Source organism: Ambystoma mexicanum, chromosome 6p (genome assembly GCF_040938575.1).
Source record: "Ambystoma mexicanum isolate Mex_15411 chromosome 6p, UKY_AmexF1_1, whole genome shotgun sequence".
Lineage (NCBI taxonomy): Eukaryota > Metazoa > Chordata > Amphibia > Caudata > Ambystomatidae > Ambystoma > Ambystoma mexicanum.
Window position 1 is genome coordinate 594,743,500 of NC_090935.1, and position 12,009 is coordinate 594,755,508.

A 12,009-nucleotide genomic window follows, 5' to 3' on the forward strand; every position below is an offset into this window, starting at 1 on the left:
GGTGACAATCGATGATGACAAAGAGACAGTCAACTGTCACAACCCTACCACCCTGAGATAGTTGCCATGGAAGTGCCACATCGTCTGCATCCCTAGCTACTTAAACACAAGCTATCCTGTGTGACCAAAAGGCACACATATGACATATGACATGATATGGGCCATACACAAGTATTCCAAGGCGCAATGAGGCAGGGAGGGGGGAACAAGGGTACACAGAGAACGGTACTACTAGGCGAGGTATCATTGAGATCGTGCAAGTGCAGGGGTAGGGGGAATGGGAAAAGTGCAAGGGGAAGGGTGGGGGGGGTGTCCAGTACAGGGGAAGTAGCCCAAAAAAATAATACATAGGTCGCCTGGTGGCAACTACAAAGGTAAGTGCAGACAAGTGCTGGGAAGGGAGGGCTGTAGGGATAGAGAGACAGTACTGCAGTGCAGGGGTTGCCAGGGAGGCAGTGCAAGTGGAGAGTGGCTGGGCCAGGGACCAAGGTCGGTGAGAGTGGCCCAGTTGCAGCTCCTGTGCAGTTCCAGTGAAGAATTCTGCAAGGGAGAGGCAGAGAGTAAGCAGAAGCAAAGAGGAAGGTCTTGAGGTGCTTCCAGAACTGGAGATGGTTCCCCTCAAGTTCAAGTCAGGCCGGAAGTCTGTTCCAGGGGGAGGGCCCTGCTGCGGAGAGAAATCTACCCCCAGCTAGTTGCTCTGAGAAGCGGATGACCCGGACATGCAAGGTGTGCATCACACACACCTGCAAAACAGGCCATGGCCATCACTGTCATGTCACTCAAACTCTCCCAAACATCAACATGACATGGCAAGCAATACGCATACACCAACGCATTAACGATAAGGTACACATTGCCATGTCCTAAATGTACAGTGGCATCGGACACTGCTGCCTGACCCGGAATCAGATGAAATGACAGACCAACAAAATCTCCCACCCAAAATAAGTCATTTCCAAATGCATTACAACAGCCGTAGACGTAACATCACAATGAATGCCTGTCTACATGCACATTATGCATCTCAAAATCAACACTGCAGCTCATGTGTGCAGTGTCCTACTCCTGCATCACACTGCTCAGCGCACAGCACAGTGAACAGCCATTGTGTGTGATGCACACCCTGAGCATCACGACAGACCACGTCAAACATCAAATTAGGCATGTACTGGATCCATAATCGGTCACAGAACATGTGCTGCCGCACACAGTGGGCACCAGAAGGCAAACAGTGTACACGTGGATATGCAAGGGTGGGAGTACATGTAGTGCATCAGAGTGCAAGTGTGTGGTTCTGCAAGGACATGCACTCCACATATGCATGTGCACTCAAGTGACCATCAGTGTTCCCTACACATCACATGTGAACATCCACCATGTGTACACACCAGCATGTCAAACCACAACTATCCCCTCGCACCTGAAAGGAAAACACAACACATGAACAGGCATTGATCAGCAGAACACAACATGTACATAGGATACCACCATTACTATGTCAGAGTTCCCATCACATTGCAGGGCAAGGCAACTATCAACAACAACCCCCCCCTCCCTCACAAATGACCATGACCCACTGAACAACTGCACCTGGGTCATGGAGCCTCCAAACCTCAATTCCACCTGGCCACAGGATCACCTTTACCCTTCGTCACCATCTCCCACCTTGTGTGTAAAAAGATGCCTGAACCCTCAGAATCCACACTCATTTCCAAAATCACAAAATCCAAGGCATAAAAACGAACCGAACACCCTCCAGTAGATGACTTGACGTAGCAGTACCTCACAAAGGCCAAGTACTACCACAATGATGCAATAACCAAGGTAGCACAGCAAAACAATGTCACGACAGGATGTGAGACATGTGTGGTACATGACATAGGATGATGCACCGTGAATGGATGTGTACTGTCACAGGTCCCCTGTACAGGCACGGGAGTGTCACGAAACAACCACCCCCACCATGTCCCGGGTGCCAGCAAGGTCAAACTCACACAGGCCCCTGAGACCCTGGTGGGGAAGGAGGTTCAGGGATATACAGTCGGGACAGGTGTTGACACACTGGATGACTGGAATGAGTGGCAGGAGAGGGGAGGAGGAATGACACATGAAACTAGGGAATGCACGAAAATGTACAACCTGCATGAACACATACACAATCCAAACAAACTTGGACATCATTGTCATGGCCTTCTGTAGTCCAGGCTCAGGAGTTGTACAAACCAACCACCCCCTCTAGGGTTTTGGCGCCTGTAAGTTCGGGGCTTACACAGGCATCCGCAACCCCAGTGGGGAAAGAGGGTCAGGGAACGTTGCTTGGATAGGCACTGGAAGCAGGAATACCGGGTAGAGGGTACAGGTTTCAAAATTGCATAGGATCACGGGTGATTAGGGAGAAAAAACATACCAAATTGAACCACACATACATCCATGCATCAGTACACTCCCCAGCAAGCCTATGCAGAGCAGTTCGTAAGAAAAACAATAAGACACTTAGCTCTGGTTTTGAGTGCTGGCCTCCTGCCTGCGCACTCTCAGGTCCGGTTACAGGAGCACTGCAATGCTACAAAGAGAGCCACAGTCAACAACCTGTACGTGCCAATTACACAAAAACACAACACAAAACATGCCCCATAGCGACAAACTACTCTACAAACAGACAATCTGTGCTCGATGCTTCGTATCTATATATAACATCACCCCTGTGACGGGTCATACACAGTCAATGCAGTAAGTCAGCCGCTGGTGGGTGCGTGGCAAATGGAACACCAATGTGTCACAATTCACACAACATGCAATGTTCCCTGGGTAAGCAGACAGACCCATATAGCAAGCCATGACTACAGAGCAAGTTGCGTACCACCATGACCGAAACAAAGTTGGCAGTGCATTTATCATGAAGTACGTGGAAAAGACATGCACTGCACCCGAGTATGTCCCTTGCTGTATGTCCCTGTGAACTGCCCCTTTCCATGTCTCGGAAGGCTACATGGTTGATACAAGTGCCTCAATGGACCTTGGTGTACTGGAGGGTATGTGCCACTGCCCCTGCATGTGTCCCAGACAACCCTACTATCAACAGCCATCAGTCCATAAACACATCTGAGCTGCATTGTGTGCTTCAACACCAATATTTGTCTAAGCTCACCCTCAGTGCTGTGACTAAGCCTGCATGTGCAACTCGCCTGGTGCAAGCTTTGCTGTGTCGTGGCCCCCCTGTGATGCTCACCTTGCCTGGAGTTCCTTGGAACATGTCAGCAGTTCTAGGATGTGGGTCTGCAATCACTGTTCCTCTGCTTGTGCACACATGTGCATGCGGGCACCAGCAAACGGGTCCAGAATTCTGTCGTCCAATGGGCCATGTCTGCTGGCAAAGGTGCTCTGGAGGCTCATCCCCCTGCAGAAAGGGCATGAAACACATGATTAATGCTTCAAAGTCATCTGTGTGTGTCTCATCAGGCATCTCATTACTTGACCATGTCAGAGAGTCACATCACGAATCACACCATCAGTCCGTCTTTCACCTCCAAAGTGTGGAACACTATCTACAGCATGAATTGCAACAAGCACGTGTACAGGAAAGATATGAAACATACTACACAATGCATAGCAATCAATGTCCACATTAATCATGACACACCCCATCTAGCAAAAGCTGAACAGTGGACAATGACACCTAAATCATCCCCACTAGGGGTGTCAACACAAGTCACACATCACCAGACATGCCACAGATATGACAGTCCAAAGCCCTTGTGTAAAATGCTGTAACACCGAACCATCCTTGCGAGCCCTTGGATAAGGGAGGCAGGAGTGGCATATGTGAGTCAAGGACCCCAAGCAGCAAACACATACACAAGACAACCATGAAGGGCCCAGCTGGAACAGACAGTGGATGCCTTCAAAAGCCACAAAGCACTGCACCGTCACATGAAAGCACAATAGACTAGCAATTTTAAACTAACTCAACTATTAACTAATTACACTAACTATGGAAAACCTACATTATCTATTTAAACTAACTATCAAACAGAAACTTAACTAACTAAACTAAAAGAAAAATCAAAAATGTCCACATACGACCCGGGGGGGAGGGGAGGCACCCAGGAGGGGGGAGGTACAGGGTGCTGCTCAACATCCACATGCGATGATGCTGAGCCAAAAAAAAAATCCTCCATGGGCTCAACGCCTGCACAGCACAACCTATGTGGGAGATAGATGGTCGTCCGAGTCTGGCTCATCCTGGAAAGGAGGACGTGGCACAGTAGCCTGGCCACGCCTAGCCGCAGCTTGCCCCTCGTCGGCAGCAAGTCTGCCGGACGGGTGAGCCTGGTTCTGTGTGGCGATGTGACGTAGTTCTGCATGCAGAACCTCACGTGATACACGTGCTTCCTCTTGCAAGGTAGCACGTGTAACACGGAGTTCCTCCTGCAAGGCCTGGCTGGACAACCGCTGCACCTCCCGGCAAGCCTGTAGCTCAGCCGAGATGGTACGCTCAAGCTGTGCAAACCTCTCCTCTGCCTGCTGCCTTTGGGACATCATAAGGACACCCAGAGTGGATCTGAGGGAAGCATACTCCTCCCTCAGGGCATCCCTGTGCGCCTCTGTGTGAGCAGCAATTGCTTGACGCAGAGACGACATTTCAGCCTGGGGTGCCCTGTCTGAGGCCGCCATGCCCAGCCTGAGCGAGCGGGCCGTGGACCGTGCCGCCTGCTGCTGGAGAAGCACCTGCCTAGCAGGGGGGAGCACAGATCGGGCCACACGCTCCATGCTCTCAGCGATGTTCTCCGTTGCTGCCCCCTGCTGTTTGGAATTGGCAGTCATGTCTTGCTCCCACTCAGTATACAGCGGTTGCGCGCGGCGACCGCGTTGTCGGGCTTGACCCCTGCGGGACCCAAGGACCGGGGGTCCTCGCTGTGTTGGCACCGCCTGCGGCTGCACGACTACATGCCCCCTTCGACGTGATGTCCCAGGCACATCAGTGACTGGTGTGGAGGGTGACCCTGCGTCCCGATCCACCACGGGCGTAGGGTCAGACTGTCTGATCCATCAGTGCAGGTGTCGCAGACAGAGGAGTGTCCACATCAGAATTACTCACCCCTGACACATGGACTTGATGCTCATCCAACTCAACATGGACGTCAGAGTCGTCATCAAGGCTGGACTCATAGGCAGTCAGAGAAAAGATGGACTGCAGCACTTGGGGGTTTTCGTGGCCTACCACCCCACGACCCCCACTAGTGCCGGGTTGATGTGGTGTTACCAACCCTGTGTCTGGCATGACAACACCATCCTCTGCCTCCATTGCGTCATCACCTGAAAAATAGAGAGAAAAAGGTCAATACACATGTCAGAAGCACACGACACACACACACACCGACAGCAAAGGCATCCGGCAGACATGTGACACACAACATATGACCTGGCATGCATGCTGGGTCTACTTTGAATAGCTTCTGTGATCAGACCTGTTGAAAGGTGGCAGTTTCCATGGAAGTGGGTCTATGCAGTGCAGAAAATGTGTACGCCACTCACTACCTACATGTACAAGCACTACATGGTGTGTGCCAGGAAATGTGAAGGCAGTGCAATGTCAAATTCAGACATCACGTGCATTGTGCATTCAATGTGTACCATGTCTAGAAGCCAAGCACCCCTCCACCCCAGTACCAAAGCAGGGGTGCCTAGCATGGTATCAAAAGGCTGACCATACACCTGTGTATTGACAGGCAGTGTTGACTGGCATCAACAGCTTAATGTGATTCAAATTACAACACTGCAAATGATGCTGGGACAGTGGGCAGGACACATGATGAAAACTCCGGAGGCCGCCCACGTGTGAAGAAGACACAAGAGTTGGACAGAGTCATTGGCCATTGAACAGGCTGAGGCCTGTGAGCCACACAGATTGTCAGGGCCTAAACATGTGTGCAACGCAGGACTGAGCCACAGTTGACATGAGGAGGCCGATGAGATGGCAGGCAATGTATGTAACCAAGGACTCATATTACAGTGATCATCCAGTCAATGACACATAGGGGCATGTGTGTAATGCACATGGAGCATGAATGGGCACTCATGTCCCTGCGGGACATCTGACCCATGCACAGTACAAGTGAGATACCCTGCATCGAGTACTAAGGCTGTACCACACGGCATATGTCTGGCAGTTTCTACGCTGGAAGTTAGCATCTACACAGGACACATGAACAAGAAACTACACATTGGCAAAATTGGAGCAGACCAGTGCAAAGGTGGAACTGGAGTGCAGAGTGGCGGAGGAGGGGCAAGGGAGCATGCCCACATGGAGTCCCGCATGCAGGCAGAGGAGACATGCATGACGGTAGCATTGCATTACTTACACATCAGAACCATGTACACGTCACATGTAGCAGCAATCATGCACAACACATCCCACAAGTGAAACACACACGTCCTCAACAAACACGCATCAACACTCACTGGACTGGGCATCAAAGTCCAGCATCTCTCCCACTCCTTCGACCAATTCAGGTGGTATGAACTCCGCAACGAGAGCCTCATGCGGAGTGAGTACTTCCTCCTCTGGTGCAGGCCCACCGCCAGTCACCAGAGTCAAGTTGTAATTTGAGGCACGCTTGGCCTTAGTGCTGCGCTTGATGTCATTCCAACGCTTTTTGCACTCCTGCGCCGTGCGCACCTCATGGCCGAATGAACTGACATGTTCCGCAACATGCTTCCAGTGGGTGTCACGTTGGGCAGCTGTAGTCTGACTATTGGGACCCACTAGCATGTCACGGCTGTGGCCCCGCACGTAGTCCACGAAGAAGTCCAGTTCCTGCTTACAGAAAGGCTTCTTCCTCGACGTGCAGGAGGTCGTGGCTGTGTGTGGGGTCCCAGCCTGTGTTGCAGGTGCAACCTTCCTCCTCTTGGACTGTGGCGCAGACCCTGGCTGGCTAATGCCGCCCTGACCAGTATGGCCAGTGGGTTCGGTGGATTGAGCCAAGGGAGTGGCAGGTGGAGGGATGACCAAAGGCCTGACTTTGTGCCCACTAATGGACCCTGCGCAGCAACATCAGCTGTGGAAGGGTCATTGACCGCAACGGTCCTGGTTGGCAGACTCACAACCGGGGTGCTGTTGGGTGCATCTGCCCCTACACTTGCCAACACCCGGCTGTTCGGGGCAGCAGATGACATGACTGCCCCAGGGACACGTGTCTTGGTCTGAGCAGCCCGGCCTGCCCCTATGGTTTCCCCCCTGGCCTGTTGGAGATCTACCAAGGGCTCTTCAAGTGCCAACGCAGCCTGCGCTGGCAGACCCTGAGCCTGGGTGGCGGTGTCCACAGCTGCACCTGCAGCTACCACTACCCTTGGGCCTGTGGCAGTCAAAAGAACGGACTGCCGGGTCATATGGGTGCCAGTGCCAGATGCAGGAGCTGCATCCCCCGGAACCACAGGGGGTGGTGGCATGGCTGCACCGACACATGGCACAACATTGTGCTCAAGTGGCGCACCCCTGCCTCTTCCCCCTCTGTGGCTGCCCTGGACACCCTGGAGTCCCCCTACTCCCTGGTCACCACGGCCACGTCCCCGACCACGCCCGCCACGAGGAGTACGCCCAGCTGAGGCGCCCCTCACCTTTGGTGGCCTCCCAACCATGGCACAGATGTAGTAGTGCTGGCACAGATGGAGTGGTGCCAATGGGAGGTGTACACCACAATTGACCTGGGCAATTGGGGTGAAGGGGGTGGGAAGCAAGAAGTTAACAGCCCCCCTGCACCTGCAAGGCTGTATGTGACCCCGGTGATGTGGTGACGGGTCACGCAACGCTCAGGCACCCCAAAACTGCAGTAAAACCGTGCACGCAACCCTGCAGCCTACGTGCGTGGATTCAACCTCCCGCAGTACGCGGTGGCACCCAGTAACACGAATAATGCGTACACGTGGGACACTCAGGCTACTATGACATCGAAAATGGGTGTGATACACAGGGGCACCCGCAGTGGGAAAAAGAGCGTGTGCGACTCACCGTCTGACTAGCGTGATGCAGAAAAACACGCGTAGCCAATACCCCCGCCAAAAGAAGAGATACGTCCTTGATAGCTGTGAAGTTGTGATGGCGCGCGAAACAACAGGAAGCAGCAATACACGTCGGGCTCCACGAAAGGCACGTACAGCGAACTGCTGGGCCCGCTCACCTTTAACCCGTGCTGAGGGAAACGCACGCGCGCATCACGTCACTTACGCGCATGGGCCCTTTCCTCGTATTACACGCGGACGTGCAGTTTTTCACGCGCGCTTACGCGTATGGGCCCTTTCCTCATATTACACACGGACGTGCAGTTTTTCACGCGGGCTTACGCGCATGGGCCCTTTCCTCGTATTGCACGCGGACGTGCAGTTTTCCACGCGCGCTTACGCGCATGGGCCCTTTCCTCGCATTAAACGCGGACGTGCAGTTTTTCACGCGCGCTGAAATGCCCATGCACGTCTGTACGCGTCACGTCACAGGGGCGCTTGCGCTTGAGGGGCCTTCTGTCCAATGAAAATGCGTATGCGTGCAGACGCGCTTACGCGCTAAGGGCCTTTCCTCGAATTACACGCTGACGTGCAGATATTTCACGTGCCAAATCACTCCGTATCAAGCTGGCCACGCGTAAGCACACGGAAGACCACGCTCCTGCCCAGAAGGCCGAACTACTGCCCCCCAGAGCCCCGAGCACGCTCCCACCTGCCATCTGCTGCTGCCTGACTGCCTGCTGCCCACGTGCCCTGCCATTTGCTGCCTGCACATCAGCCAGGGGTGCAGTTGCTGTGACCACCCCTGCTGGAACTGAAGACTCCCGACTGGGATTCCATCACTCCACAGCCCAGCCCCAGGACCCAGTTGCCCACCCACTCCTGCCTCTGGTGTTGTCATGTCGGGGCAAACACCATCTGAGACCACTGACAACCTCCGGCCAGAGAGGCAGAGGGGCACCAGCTTCAGTGCCACCGAAGTTGGTGTCCTGGTGGAGCAAGTCCTGGGGCAGTATGATGCCCTCTTCGGAAGTTCCCGCGCCAACAAGGAAGGACGGACTCGGATCTGGACTGACATCATGACTGCCATCAACGCGGAGGGGGTGGCAGTCCGCGACTTACAACATGTCAAGAAGCGCTGGGAGGACTTCAGGTCCAGGACCCTGAACAAGGCCCGGCGCCTCTTGAAGGCAGCGGATGCCAAGGGGCGCCGGGGCCACTTGTCGGAAGAACAGATGAGGGTCCTGGAACGCATATCCCCAGCGCTCCACGTCCAGGTCCTTGAGAGGCAGCCCGTCTGGAGTCGAGCAGTGAGTGTACATGCATCCTGATTGTGAGCAGTGCGTGTGGTGATTATTCAGTAGTGTGCAGGTTGCACATCTGTTTGTATGGGGTCGAGTATGGGTGGGGGTGTACAGGGCCGTGGGGCTGTCACATGCGAGGGCTGGAATGTGTGAGACATGGATGGTGCTTGTGTGTGTAGGCTTGCATGCCAAATGCAGTTGTGTGGGCACACATGTTTGGATGAATGTGTATGTAAGTAGACATGTCCGTGATGTCACGCATGTATGTTGTTTTTGGCTGCATGTATCAGCACTGTGTACATGTGCATGTGTGTGTATTTGACAAGGGTGCAACAGTGATGCAACATGGATGCATGTGACAGCGGTATGTGGAAGCCTGAATGGCAGATGTGACATGGATGCCCGTCTGAACACTGCGACACTTGGCAGAGGTGTACACATGCACGCAAGTGTGGTGGTGTGTGTACATGTGTGGTGCACTTCCTGTGTTGTATGTGATGTCTGGCTCACCTTTGGCTGCTCATGCTGTTGTATGTGTATGGATGGTGGTGGCAGTTGCGATATGGCTGTGGTATGGCTCATGTGTGCGAGTTGTAATGACATGTGTGTTGGGGATTGTGATGACATGTCTGAGGTTTGCCAATGCCACTCATGTACAACTGTCATGTGTGTATGTGTCCATTGTACAGTGCCCTGATGCCTGTGTTTTGTGTCTCCCTGTCTGCAGCGTCAACTGATGAAGAGGGCGGAGAAGGTGCTGTGGAGTACAGCGGCGGGGATCCCACCGCCAGCCGGAGACGCAAGGCCCGGCTCCCCTCCCATGTTGTGATCTCGTCGGGGAGTGAGGAGTCCGGTGCCGCGTCCCAGGCCGCAGCAGCCGGGGGGAGGTCCAAGAGGCGGAGGTTGGAGTTGGACTCCTCGGCAGCAGGAGGGGCAGCTGGGACCCCACAGGGCCCAACAGGGGAAGATGGCACGGAGTCATCCAGGTTGGTGGGGGGTTTGGTGGAGGAGGAGGCCGTGCAAGCACCAGAGACGGGGTCTGGAGGTGGGGATCCCACTGGTGCTAGTGGTGCAGTGCAGGACCAGGGACAGGAGGCAGCACAGGCCGCCGTGGAGGTGCCTGTGTGCAATCCTGTCCCTGCATCATCTTGCACCAGCAGGGATGCCTACGTCCAGACCCGTTTTCAGGCAGGGGATGAGCTCACGTCAACTGGCCTTCCTCTGCCTGCGGACGTGGCTATCCAGGTCCGGGTTGAGCCTGTCCTGGCTGGTGTGGCGTTGCGTCAACGGGCCATGCGAGGTGACCTGCAGTCTTTTCATGAAGAGACTGCACGTCACCTCGAATGGCTCGTTGACCACGTCAGCCTGCTGGGACAGGTCACCCAGGCTGGATTCCTCCGTCTGATGGGGCTTGCTATGAACCCCTCCTCAACTGGACCCCCTACGCGCCAGTCGTCCTCTGTGCCATCTTCCCACCCATCAGTCACCTGGGTGCCCTGTGGAGCTGCCTCTGACGGTGCGGCCAGGCTGGTGGAGAAGGCATCCCTGCCACAGTCGGGAGTCGGACGTCCAGCAGGGGTGGCCACATCTACGACTGCACCCCAGCCAGCGGAGGATGTGCAGGCAGCAGGAGGCAGTGCACGGGCAGAGGCACAGCAGCAGCAGCAACGTGGTGGGAGCCATGAAGGCTCGGGGCCTTCAACATCGGAGGGGCAGGCATCGGCCGGAGGGCAGGAGGACCCAGGACAGAGAGTGTCTTCCATGTGGCAGCGGTTGGGCCACGCCATAGATGCGGAGCGGCAGCGGGCGGAAGAGGCACGGCTCACAATGGTCAGGGCGGAGAACTTATTGCGGAGGGCCCCGAGGCGGGCCGAGTGCCTCGAGGCAATCCGCAGGGGTTTGGAGGTGGAGACGTCGACGGCCCTGCGGACCCTCTGGGCCATGGAGGAGGACCGCCTCCGGGACATTGAGGAGGAATTCGATGATGCCCTGGCCCAGGACATCCACAAGTGAGCCCGCTGCCCTTGTACATAGTTATGTAGGTAGTGTTAGGTTTCATTTTTGTTTTGAATTTATTTGGACCTTTCGGACATTGGCCACATTTTTGTATATAGTTTATTTTATTAGTTAGTGTAGTTAGATAGGTTTCCTTTCTTTTGTTGGGATAATGGACCCTGGCTTGTTCCCATGTACATAGTTCACTGTTGGATTGTATTTTTTTTCACTTTTTTACCATGGAGCAATGGCTTTCTTTTTTATTTCCCATTGGATTTTGTTTTGTGTACATTGACTTTGGACAACATTACTTTGGAATTTTATTGTTGGTTTAGCTTTTTTTCACGGACATGCTTCTTTTAATTTTTGTACATTCACATTTCTGTTTCTTCATTTTTTATTCTATTTATGTTTCCTTTAATACATATTTTTTTTGGTGAACTTCAATGTGTGGTATCTCATTGGTTTCATGCATTTCATGATATGTGTTTTGAGATTCATTGACACCCATTGGGTGTATGTGAGGGAAATGTGTTTGTTTCGGAACTTGCAATTGGTGTTCTGTGATGTAATTGCAAATTATGAGTGGGTGGATGCAATACTCGGGTGGGTGTTTTGCATTTGGAAGCTGACCATAGGGACCAGGGATCTAGATTGTGATGACATGTTGGCTGGGGAACATGAGTTGCACATGGGTGGGGGCCTGCTGGTA